General features: G+C 47.2%; 1 pseudogene across 1 annotated transcript in view; it reads left to right on the top strand.

The window, feature by feature from the left end:
* The window catches only part of LOC308160348 (cadherin-4-like), a 254,557-nt pseudogene that overhangs the window by 204,315 nt on the left and 37,742 nt on the right, over positions 1-12,500 (top strand). Inside the window, exon 7 of the transcript in view lies at positions 3,539-3,683. The product of the transcript in view is annotated as a cadherin-4-like (transcript). The remainder of the gene's footprint in view (positions 1-3,538; positions 3,684-12,500) is intronic.

Below are 12,500 nucleotides of genomic sequence, written 5' to 3'. Positions count from 1 at the left end.
CGAGAGGAAACTCCAGCTTACCAAATGTTTTTAAAGTGGATTTATATTCCAGCATCATGGTGTAGCCTTCGATAACATCCTCTCTGTACCCAGGAAGTGAGTTGACATGGGCTACCTTTCTTTTTGCGTGTATTTTCTTTTGTTATTTTAAGACAGTAGCAAGTTACAGTACAAGGCCAAACTTTGCTATCTCAAACAGAAAATCTGTATTCTCAAAATCAAAGCAAGGACTATACAATCAGATCTAGAGTTCTGTAGAAAAAAAAGAAAGAAAGAAAGAAAGAAGGAAAAAACAACGGCGTTGTTCTGTTCGGGGTCCTGTGTGTGATCTCTATCGAAGGCTCGCTCTGTGCCAAGTACCAGGCCCTGCGTGGTGACGACTGTGCCCTTCAAGATTAATTCGCACCCAAAGACAGAAAGATTTTTGCCTTCTTTAAACACGCCGATAATCTCTGACTTCTAGTGTTATTGAGTTAGGGTGTGTGTGTGCGAGGTGGGGAGGGAGGGAGGGAGGGAGAGAGGGAGGAGAGAGAGAGGGAGGAGAGAGAGAGAGAGATAACGGCTTGGTTCAGCTACAGCAGGGGGTGATGGTAGCGTAGCGATATTGGGTGCAGGACCAGATCAGACAATGCACAGGGAAAAGTAAAGTCCCATTAACCTTTGGGAGACCCGTAGATGCAATTTTTGTGAGGTGTGGAGAGGAGAAGGGGAGGAGAGGCGGATGGGGCGGGAGGGGGTAGGGGGGGAGAGGGGGGGAGGGGGGGAGGGGGTCACCTGTCGTAGAGGAGGAAGCAGATGGAATGCTCCTGATTCTATTTCCTGCCACAAAGCCCACTGTCCTCTGGGCAGATTATTTTTGAGAGCTGGTTGTCATGGCGATGCACAGGTAGCCCCCTCTTGTCGACCTATCAGGGGTCTTTGGCAGGGAGAGTATTTCCACGGTTCTGGTGGACACGGTGAAACACGTATCATATACTCCCTCCCTCCTCCTCTCCTCTCCTCCCCTCACCTCACCTCTCTTCCTCTCAACCTTGTTTTCACTTCTTTCCTCTACATTCCCCTCTCACCTCTTTCCCTCCTCCTCCTCCCCGCCCACCCTCCCTCTCTTTCCTTCTTGCTTTCCTTCTTTCTTCCTTCTGAAGGTTACTCTCATGATCAGATAGGCATCCTGTTAGATAAGGATCTATATGACATTCTAACAGGCTAAATATTTAGCAGCCTTTTCCTGTGTCTGGGGGGATGTTGATGTTATAGAGATTCCAGGGGTCCTTCTCAAACGCTACACCCTTTACTGAAACTTCCGTGTTGCACACAGGCTACACGAATCCCACTGAATAAATCAACACTGGTGACATTAAGTGTCTAAGCAAGGTTGAACATGTATCTCCATGGTGCTCAGAGAGGACAGAGAAGGTGCTTTCTTTTTTTTTTCCGGAGGGAGTCTGTTAGTTTGACCCTCTCCCTGGGTCTCTGAAAACAGACTTCAACTGTTTATTGAATCTTCACATTTCCTCTCCAAACCGAGTTCCATTAGCAGCGTTTTTCGACAGTTATTTTTGTCAAAACATTTTGCTTTCAGATTTTTTTGAGAGGTAAAGACCTTTGGACAAGCTTTCCAGCCCGTATCGATTTCAGTATTAATTCCATGTCCAAACTTTTTTTTTGTAAAACAAGAGTCGGCATCGCTATTGATCTGGATACAGCACAGCCACGTATCGGATCGACTAACCGGTGTTTGTGATGTTGAAGGGAGGTTAAGAGATTTTAGGATTCTTGTTCAAACAAACCCCCACAGAAGGTTGGACTCCCTGGTGGGAAAACAACGGAAAGTATTTAACAGAGAACCAGCGCTTTCAAACATAAGTTTGTTGGCATTCTCTTCCTTGGAGAAACATGTCCCGAGGATTAGATGCAGAAGAGATAATCACTCTGAGGCAATTGTACTGTGTGAAATATGCAATTTAACCACTGGAACTTTCCTCTAATCAGTCTTCTCAGTGTTTTTCTCCAATATTTACCCATAACCCTTGTTATTGGATCTGCACAGGGCCATAGGGCGTTTATGTAATTATTGTTAGTTACCAAGCAACAGAACTAACTGTTCTGTCACTTTCTAGAACATACCCTAGGTGTGGTGTACACTAGTGCATACTGTATCACCCCTCCTGTGTCTGAGTTTGTGTGTGAGGGTTTCATGCTAACAACTGGAGATACAGTAGTATGTGGTATTGTAGAACGGTATTGTAACCAGAACCAGAACCAGATGCAGATCCGTACTGCAGGGCGGCAGTAGAGAGTTGCGGGGGAGGCGGTGTCAGGAGCCGTGTTACCCAGTGGCCTCTCTGCTTGTCCTCTGCGGCTGTCGGAATAGGAGTCAACCGGGTACACGATCAAAAGAACAACCTGGCTCGCATTCATTGTTTTTTCATGTTCCTCCCGCTCTCTCTCTCTCTCTCTCTCTCTCTCTCTCTCTCTCTCTCTCTCTCTCTCTCTCTCTCTCTCTCTCTCTCCTCTCTCTCTCTCTCTCCCGCTCTCTCTCTACTCTCTCTCTCTCTCTCTCTCTCCCTCTCTCTCTCGCTCTCTCTCTCTCTCTCTCTCTACTCTCTCTCTCTCTCTCTCTCCCTCACTCTCTCTCTCTCTCTCTCCCTCTCTCTCTCTCTCTCCCTCACTCTCTCCCTCTCTCTCTCTCTCTCTCTCTCTCCTCCACTCTGCTGAGTGAAAACAGATGGAGGAGGGTGGGGGGAAGAGGGGGAGGGGGGGGGGTTTGGATGTGTGCCAGGATACATAAGGAAGGAGAACCAAGGAAGGTTCAGGGAAGGTAACAAATACAATGATAAGACAACACTCAAGCCATTATGAATGCTCTCGATTGGCCTCGAACTCCTCCACATATCCTAGATACGTAGATACTTTGATAGAGTTCTCAGTGGGGTAGCGACTGTATGCTGTACCTTGGGCTCTTTTGTTGCTAATTGCTAGATGTTGTTGCCAGAAAATGTTGTCAATATCAAGACTGTGAATAGCAACATATCAAAACCTACAACGTTGGACACAAAAATCCATAAATCCATACATCCATACATCCAAGCAAGGACGAGCTAAATGTCTGCCCACTGTTGCTGCTGCTCCTCCTCCTTCGAAGGTTCCTCAGTAAACTGGGAGCTGACCTGTGACCTTGTGTCTCTGTGTGTGTGTGTGTGTGTGTGTGTGTGTGTGTGTGTGTGTGTGTGACTAGGCTACAAATGTCATCTTTTAGTTTTCATTTTTGGGCAGCCTGGGTCATGTTCACAAGCTGGTGGTTAGGGGCCTTCAGATGGCCCACATCTCCAAGAGAAAGGCTAAACAGTTAGCAAGGTATCGCTCCATATCTGCTATTATCGGTAGCCGGTGCTGTACAGTCACAAACGTACATGAATGTCTCCCAATTAACTGATTGCACTGATAGTGTTTATGTCCTTAATGCACTTTGTATTTATGTGGACATAAATAAAGCAATTCAAATGTGTGTGTGTGTGTGTGTGTGTGTGTGTGTGTCCAGCTCCGTGCCCACGCCGTGGACATGAATGGGAACAAGGTGGAGAACCCCATCGACCTCTACATCTACGTCATCGACATGAACGACAACAGACCTGAGTTCAAGAACCAGGTGTACAACGGCTCTGTGGCTGAGGGCTCCAAACCAGGTACACACTGGGAGGGAGGAGGGAGGGATGGGGGAATAAATGAATAGATTAATGAAAGTAATTAATTAAATTATTTAATGCATTAATGAATGAATGAATGAACGACTGATTGAATGAATTAATGATTGAAGGGTATAAATGAATGAATACATTAAGAGTAAAAGCATTAATGAGTAAATGAATGAATGATTGAAGGGTATAAATGAATGAATACATTAAGAGTAAAATAATGAATGAGTAAACCAATGAATGAACCAATGAGCCAATGAAAGAACAAAAGAATAAACAAATGAACCAAAGAGAAGAAGTTGAAAACATGAAAACAATGCGGAGTATTGAAGCTCATGTGGAGTGACTACGTTTATTGGAACGGCAACGGACGTCAAAGTGCGATTGGGGACCGGTTGAATGATAGGAGTTCTATGTTGAATGACCAGACAGTGAGATGACTGGACAGGTCACAGAAGTGCTGAGTGTAACGATGGTCAAACAGCCAAACTTCTTTCATTCAATTCTTTTATTTGACCTGCAGAGAAGACACATAAAACACAATTCTTCTCTGTTCTGCAACTCTTGTGAATCCATGAAGATGGCGGCCATGTTCTAGTCCCACCGTCTATGTATATTTCACGTCAGGATAATTTGTTTACAGAACGAACACAAATTTCCCTCAAACATTACAAATAACAATTACAAACAACATGTGGAGCGACATACCTGCAGAGAAGACACATAAAACACAATTCTTCTCTGTTCTGCAACTCTTGTGAATCTGCGCGTTCAAAATAACATACAATAAATGTTCTGTTTCACATCATCACAATACATGTAAAAACAAACAGCACAGTACTACACCAACATTTTCACCCTACATTACAAGATTCTCCATACAAACAACAAAACACGAGGAGCATTTTACATAGCGCACATACCCATGAAGATGGCGGCCATGTTCTAGTACCACCGTAAGTACGGCAACAAGAGAAGGACAAAAGAACGCGCAGACCTGCAGTACACCCAAACTCCAATGGGGGGCTCCAACAACAACCAGGGCTGCTCAAGCACGGCGAAACTCATCTACATTCACCACAACTAAACATACATTCCCAACTCTGTTACACCCACCTCCCCTGAATTTCGCCAACCTTGAGCAGCAACTATACATTTAAATACTACTTTTTACTTTTTACACTATTACATAGGGCCGCCAAAGGACAGGACAGCCAACTTGAAAAGTATCCTATAAGGATGAAGTGGAAAGAGAGATAAACTACCTCTCCAACCAACTACTGGCGGTAGGATGCGTTCTACACCCCACAAGACCCTATTTTTTTTTTTCCTGTGTATTACTAGCCTTCAAGAGGCCACAACCTCTTATGAAACAATCAGAATACCGAACAAACCTATATGTCATAGGATGTCAGTGTGCACAGTGTATACATGCACTGAACTGAGCTTCGGCTTATCTAACTGTGGAAAGCCTGGAACACTGACCTACAAACAGCTCGAATGTTTGACTTAGTGTCTTGGATAATGTCTTGTCCTGACATAGTATAAATCAATCTGTCAACTGGTTTGATAAGGCGACCAAACTTGGACTTGACCTGTGTGACTGTACTAGGATGTTCACACTGTGTAACAGAAGCTAGAGTGTCAGTACGCTGTGTGTCACTAGCATCATCTGTCTGATTTGTGTTACCAGAAACATCAGTACAATCATCAGCGCTAACCACAAATCTAGAATCAGAGTTAATGGACTGATCTACCATTTGCTCCTCAGCCATCTGCTCGGGGACCCTCTGAGGGGCAAACGAGACTGAAGACACTACAGTGTTAGTAGCCTCTGTCCGTGAGTGGTCAGGGAATGGTAACTGGGTGACCCACTCTAGGGTTCTTCCCTTGGGATCCTTGGGCTCTGGAACAGTCAAGGGAACATCCCTCTCCCGAACAGCTCTTCCCCCATACTCCATGTCTTCAACCTCCCCTCCCTCACTCCCAGGACAGGAATCCACTCTCTCCGACTCGAACGCGGTTCCTCTACTCACTTCCCCAGGCAAGGAATCCTGTTCCACTTCCGACACGGACATGTCACTTGGCTCATTTGATGTATGAACAGCAGACAGGGATGAAACTGGGTCAGAGATCACACTCGTATCATACACCGGCAGAAAGTTCACCAACAACAATAGATTACGGTGGACTACCTTCTCTCGTCCAGTGACAGTGTCTTGTATCCTGTATGTGTGAGTCTCAGAGTTCCTATCCACCACAGTGTATACAGTAGACTCCCAACGGTCAGCCACCTTTCTCTTTCCTCTCTCTCTCTTGTTCGCCAACAGCACACGGTCTCCGACATCAATGGTGGGCCCTTTCACTCGTCTGTTGTAGAGCTCTGTGTGACGGTGCTGTTCTTTTATGACATGTTCCTGGGCTATGACCATAGCTTCTCTCAGATCCTTCGTGAGAGACATCACATACTTGTCGTAGCTGACCACAGCTGGATCATTCAGGACTGTCCGGAAGAGTATATCGACAGGGAGACGAGGAGTACGCCCGAACATCAGATAGAAAGGTGCATAGCCAGTTGACTCATGCGCTGTGCTATTGTACATGAACGTCAGAGTTTGCAAACGCCTCGGCCAGTTGATTTTTGCCTCTGGTTCAAGCGCTCGGATCATGTTACCGAGAGTTCTATTGAAACGTTCCACACTACCGTTACCCATCGGGTGATACGGGGTTGTGTGCGACTTTCTGACACCGGAGACTCTGAGCAGCTCACTCACTAGTTGACTCTCGAAGCTAGCTCCCTGGTCGCTATGGATACGTTCTGGGAACCCAAAGACGCAGAAGAACTTGTCCCATAGAACTCTCGCCACCTGTTTGGCTGACTGATCTTTGCAGGGGAATGCCTGGGCCATTCTTGTAAAATGGTCAGTAACAACTAACACATCAACTGACTTGTTCCTTGAGTCCTCCGCTGACCAGAAATCAATGCAAACCAGCTGAAGTGGCCTGGTTGATGTGATACTCTGCAAAGGCGCCCTCGCAGCAGGTTCAACAGTCTTACTGACAATACACCGCTGGCAGTTACGGACGTAGTCTCTTACGTCTCTGTCGAGGTTGAGCCAGAAGAACCTCTGTCTGGCCAAGCCAAGACTCCTGAACTGACCTTGATGGCCGGCATGGTCATGAACACCTCTCAGAACTTCAACTTTCTTAGACTCAGGAACCACATACTGGCGGCGTTTTGACTTCACGACTTGATCCCTCGAGACTCTGTAGAGTATCCCATTGCTCACAACAAGTTTCTCCCAGTGCTTCAGGTACCTCATGACTGTGACTGATTCCTTATCTCTCTCTCTCCTGGAGGGTCTCCGATGTCTCTCCACATAGTACAAGACTCGAGAGAGAGTTCTGTCTCTGAGCTGTTCATCCCGGAGTTCCTTCTCACTGTAAGCAGGAAGTGAGTCCTGACCACCTGGGACTAACTGAGGCAAATGGTGCAAGACTGCTACAGCACGCGTTCTTGCTCCGACCTCCCACAGATCGTCATATGACTGTAGAACAACAGACACTTCATCCATCTCCATAGACTGAGCGTGGACATGCAGAGGTGATGGGACACTTTGAGCGTAACTCTCTGCCTGGCGTGGAGTGTCACCACTATCATTGGACGACCGGAAGGCGTCCTGTACAGAAGCACTCGACACATCCTGGACTTCGGAGAGGAGATTCTTGTAGGGCTCTTCAAGTAATCTGTGACTGACTCTCTGCTTGACGAAAGGCACACGACTCAAGGCATCAGCGACAACATTCTGTGGGCCTGGCACGTACTTGATGTCGAAGTTATAGCTCGCTAACTTAGCCACCCATCGTTGCTCGCAGCAGTCCAGCTTGGGCTTCGTCATGATATGAGTCAATGGATTATTGTCCGTCCAAACAGTGAAATCATGCCCCTTCAACCAATGGCTAAACTTGTCACAGACACTCCACTTCAAGGCTAGGAATTCCAACCGATGGGCTGGGTAGTTTCTCTGAGACTGAGAGAGGGACTTGCTGGCGAATGCGATTGGCCTCGCTCGGTCTTCACCCTCTTGGATCTGCGACAGGACAGCACCGATGCCATCAAGGGACGCGTCCGTTGACAGCATGAAGGGACGGCTGAAATCAGGGTGAGCCAGGACAGCCGTCTCAACCAGCGCCGTTTTCAGCTTCTGGAAAGCCTGCTCCGTTTCGGGGGTCCAGTCAGTAACCTTCAACTTCCTGCTTTGTGACCTTTGTTTGGACTGTTTCACCTTCCCTTTTCTCTTCTGGCCCGTCAACAGAGAGAAGAGAGGCTTTGCAATAGCGGAGAAGCTAGGCACAAAGTGCTGGTAATAATTGATCATCCCCAAGAAAGATCTGATTCGTTTCTGTGAGGGGGTTACACCGTCCGCTTCCATCAGGTCAGCACTTGTCATCTTTGCGATGCTCTCAACTTTGCTGGGATCAGTCAACACACCGTTGTCATTAATTATGTGGCCGAGGAATTTGACGGATTTCCGGAGAAAAAAACACTTCTTGGGGGCCAATTTCAGGTTATGACCACGCAGTCTACTGAACACCATCTCCAAGCGTTCCAGAGCTGTCCTCTCATCAGGGGCGTACACCAATAAATCATCCAGATAAACCAGTAAGCTCAGATAGTTCTGGTCTCCGAAAATGCTAGTCATCATACGCATGAAGCTCCCAGGACTATTACAGAGGCCCTGCGGGAGGCGATTATACTCATACAAGCCCATAGGTGTTGTAAAGGCAGAGTACTTTCTGTCATCCTCGTGTAGTGGCATGTTATAAAACCCTGAGGTTAGATCCATAGTACTAAACAAGGAGTTACCTCCAAGTGCAGCTAAGCAGTCGGCCTGGTGAGGGAGAGGGTGAGCATCCTTCAGGGTCCTCTTGTTCAGCCAGCGAAAGTCTGTACAGATACGGAGATCTCCGTTCTTTTTCCATACAAGAACCAACGGAGATGCATATTCACTGGTTGACTTCCTGATTATATCTTTCTCCTCCATCTCACTCAGTACTTGGCGCAACTTCTGATACTGACTGGGGGGCACTCGTCTGAATGGGAGCCGGAATGGCCTGTGATCTGAGAGGTGAATGCGATGTATGAAGCCCTTTGCCTCTCCACAATCCAGGTGATGGCGTGAGAAGATGTCCTTGTAGCGCACAACCAGGTCAGCCATCTTGCTTCTACACTGTTCAGACACGTCACAGGAGTGTATGTCGAGCCCACTCAATCCCATGTACTTCAGTTCCTCATCAACAGTGCGGGCCGCATTTTCACTGGACGGGGTTACTTGACAGCAACTGAGTAGTGGGACCTCAGCAGGTCCGGTCTCATCCATGTCCTCGAGCGCAATGCAGGAGAAGACGTCGGCCAATTTAGCATTGCGTCTTACCAAGACGGGCCTGTCGGACGAGTTGATCAGCTTCAATGGAACCCATCCGTCTCCCCACAAAGGAGTAACAACTCTGGCCACCAGAACCCCTCTTGGAGCTGAGCGACACGATGTGGGCTCTGTCATCACAGCGCTACCAGGAGACACAATAGTGGACTTGGGTAGCTTGCCCCACATCAGGTACTCCCGACCAGGCTCAAGACACACGGCTGAGTTGCACCTGACTGTGCCTATCTTGTCAGGTATGACGTCACCTCGCCAACGGTTCAGACCAGCGAGCATCGAGAGAAACTGTTCAGATTCTGGATCGCCAGCAGGACAGGGCGTAGACACAGCCTTCCAGTAGCCATCACATTGCTTATACTGCCGGAGGATATATTTAATAACATTGGTGCCTAGTATCAACTCATCATGCTGGCCTTCAACTACCAGAGTGGGAACCATAATCCTACAGCCATACACCTCCATTTCCACGTTGAAAGCTGACTCAGGCTTGACACGGCGACCACCACAGCCAACAAGCACCACATTTGAACTGAACTGGTTATGCTCTGTAGCAACTCCAACCTCTCTAAGCTTTCCCTCTGCCGTCTTACTCATTGTACAAGCCATAGACCCACTGTCTAGCATAGCATTTAGAGTCACTGTATTACCAACTGTCACAGGTGTGTAGAAAAGGCTGTCACTACCACTAATTGTATGCGTATTCTGATAAACAATATCTTCAGAGTTATCACTTGAGCTTTTGAGAGCTATATACACTGTCTCAGCACTAGATTCGTCCTCACAATGGGAGTTTACTTGGCGACCTATACTTTCTCCCTCTGAATACAGGCCACCTAGTTTCCCTGAGGCTGAGGTGCTCGGGACGACCTGGTGGGACACTCAACTTTTGTGTGACCTGGGGCTAAACAGACAAAGCACAGCCTCTCTGACATGCAGTGTGAGATGGTAGTGTGTCTACTGTCATCACAGACTCGGCAGGCCTTCTCACGGGCGCCACCCTGGTATCTTCCGCCACGAGGAGCACTGTCACGCTGCTGCACTTTCCCCATCATCTGCTCCAGCCTCTCCATAATGCGAGCAAGAATCCTGTCTTCAGATTGCTGAGTGTTCTGGGCCACAGCAGTCGCGGAGGAGGGGCACGGAAGCTGGCCTAAAGCATGGTCCTGGGAAGGAATGAGGGTAGAAGGCAGACACTGTGTGTGGTACACTGGACTATGGGCAGGAGCAGGGGGGTACTGGGTGGAACACTGCTCAGACACAGACTGAATCGAAGGCTCTGGATGAGACTGCACAGTGTGGAGGGCGGTGGCATGGCTCTTCAATGGCACAGAACTACCGGTCCTGCCAGAGGCTCTCAGCTCTCTCTGGTAATTATCAATCTTCAACTGTATGTCTCGTGAGCTCCACTCCTCAATAGCCTTGCATTCCAGAATACGGGATAGTCCAGAGTCCGGGCAATGCCTGACAAACATCCGTGCTACCTCTTCACCTATGTTCTCCATCCTCCTACCTTGTCTGCGAAGGCCCTCACCAGCTACATCAGCTGCTTTGTTGATCCTCAACCAGTAGTCTACAGGGTTCTCATTGGGTCTGGGTAGAGTGGCATAGAAATCTGACAACGGGAGGCATGATGACACATCACTGAAGTACTTGAGAAGGATATCATAGATGAGATCAGGGTTCTGCTTCACATCAAGTGTCTGATCGCTACGCAAACCAACCCTCACGACATCCTTTGCCTTACCCATCAGCCTTGCCAGTATCTCCTCAGCCTGTTCATGCATTGGACATTTCTGCTTTCTCAGATAAGCTTTAGACATGTCAATCCAGTCCTGGACTGAACACTTATCAGAACTATCACCTCGGAACATTGGTGGTTCCCTGTCTGATTTTACATTCACAGTAACGCGCGGAACCTCCTGTCTAACAACATTAGGATCAGTTACAGGATCTGGAGGCGATGTGCAGTTGAGGTGTGCACTGCTCATACTACTTGAGTGAACTACACCAGCTGAAATTAACTTGGTTACAATGGACTCGCCAATCTGAGCACCTAGCTGACCCATCATGTCTGAAAGGTGATGAAGAGCTTCAGTGTCATTAACACTGGGTGTGGATGTGGGAGGAGCCTCCCCTGTAAACTGTCCGACAGCAGCACAACCTGGGTCCTGACCTGACCCTGTGCCTCTACCACTGTCAATAAACAACTGGGAACACCCCACCTCCCTACTATTGACAGCACTGTCAATGTCAATGTCACTGTCACTGTCAATGTCTATGACAGCACTGTCTGCTCTGCTCTGACATGCCCCCCATGCACCCCTCCCCATAGGCAACACTGGACTGGCAAAAATCTCATCATTAAAACCTGGCCTCTGAGCCATAGTGGTACAGACTTGCGTTGTGTAATATTACTGAATGAAAAAAATAATAATAATAATAATGTTTAAAAAAAATATAAAGTTACAGCAGGACATAAAAACCAAAACAATCAAAGCACTTTTTAAACTGATATAATCACAGACCTCAGACTGAATGACCATTTACTATAATACTCTGACCACACTTGATCTATCACACTAAGACCTGGCATCCACGCAGCATCCACGGAGATCGGCGTTCAGCTGATCTTGAGATCATCCGGGTCACGGCACCAGTGTAACGATGGTCAAACAGCCAAACTTCTTTCATTCAATTCTTTTATTTGACCTGCAGAGAAGACACATAAAACACAATTCTTCTCTGTTCTGCAACTCTTGTGAATCCATGAAGATGGCGGCCATGTTCTAGTCCCACCGTCTATGTATATTTCACGTCAGGATAATTTGTTTACAGAACGAACACAAATTTCCCTCAAACATTACAAATAACAATTACAAACAACATGTGGAGCGACATACCTGCAGAGAAGACACATAAAACACAATTCTTCTCTGTTCTGCAACTCTTGTGAATCTGCGCGTTCAAAATAACATACAATAAATGTTCTGTTTCACATCATCACAATACATGTAAAAACAAACAGCACAGTACTACACCAACATTTTCACCCTACATTACAAGATTCTCCATACAAACAACAAAACACGAGGAGCATTTTACATAGCGCACATACCCATGAAGATGGCGGCCATGTTCTAGTACCACCGTAAGTACGGCAACAAGAGAAGGACAAAAGAACGCGCAGACCTGCAGTACACCCAAACTCCAATGGGGGGCTCCAACAACAACCAGGGCTGCTCAAGCACGGCGAAACTCATCTACATTCACCACAACTAAACATACATTCCCAACTCTGTTACATGAGCCCATTAAAAAGAATGAGAACACCAGTGAAGCTCTCACGTGGAAGCGTTTCACATCACAT

This window comes from Nansenia antarctica (genome assembly GCF_963989245.1).
Source record: "Nansenia antarctica genome assembly, chromosome: 6".
Lineage (NCBI taxonomy): Eukaryota > Metazoa > Chordata > Actinopteri > Argentiniformes > Microstomatidae > Nansenia > Nansenia antarctica.
Note: the sequence above shows the minus strand (reverse complement) of the source record. Positions and strands in the feature narration are given on the sequence as shown.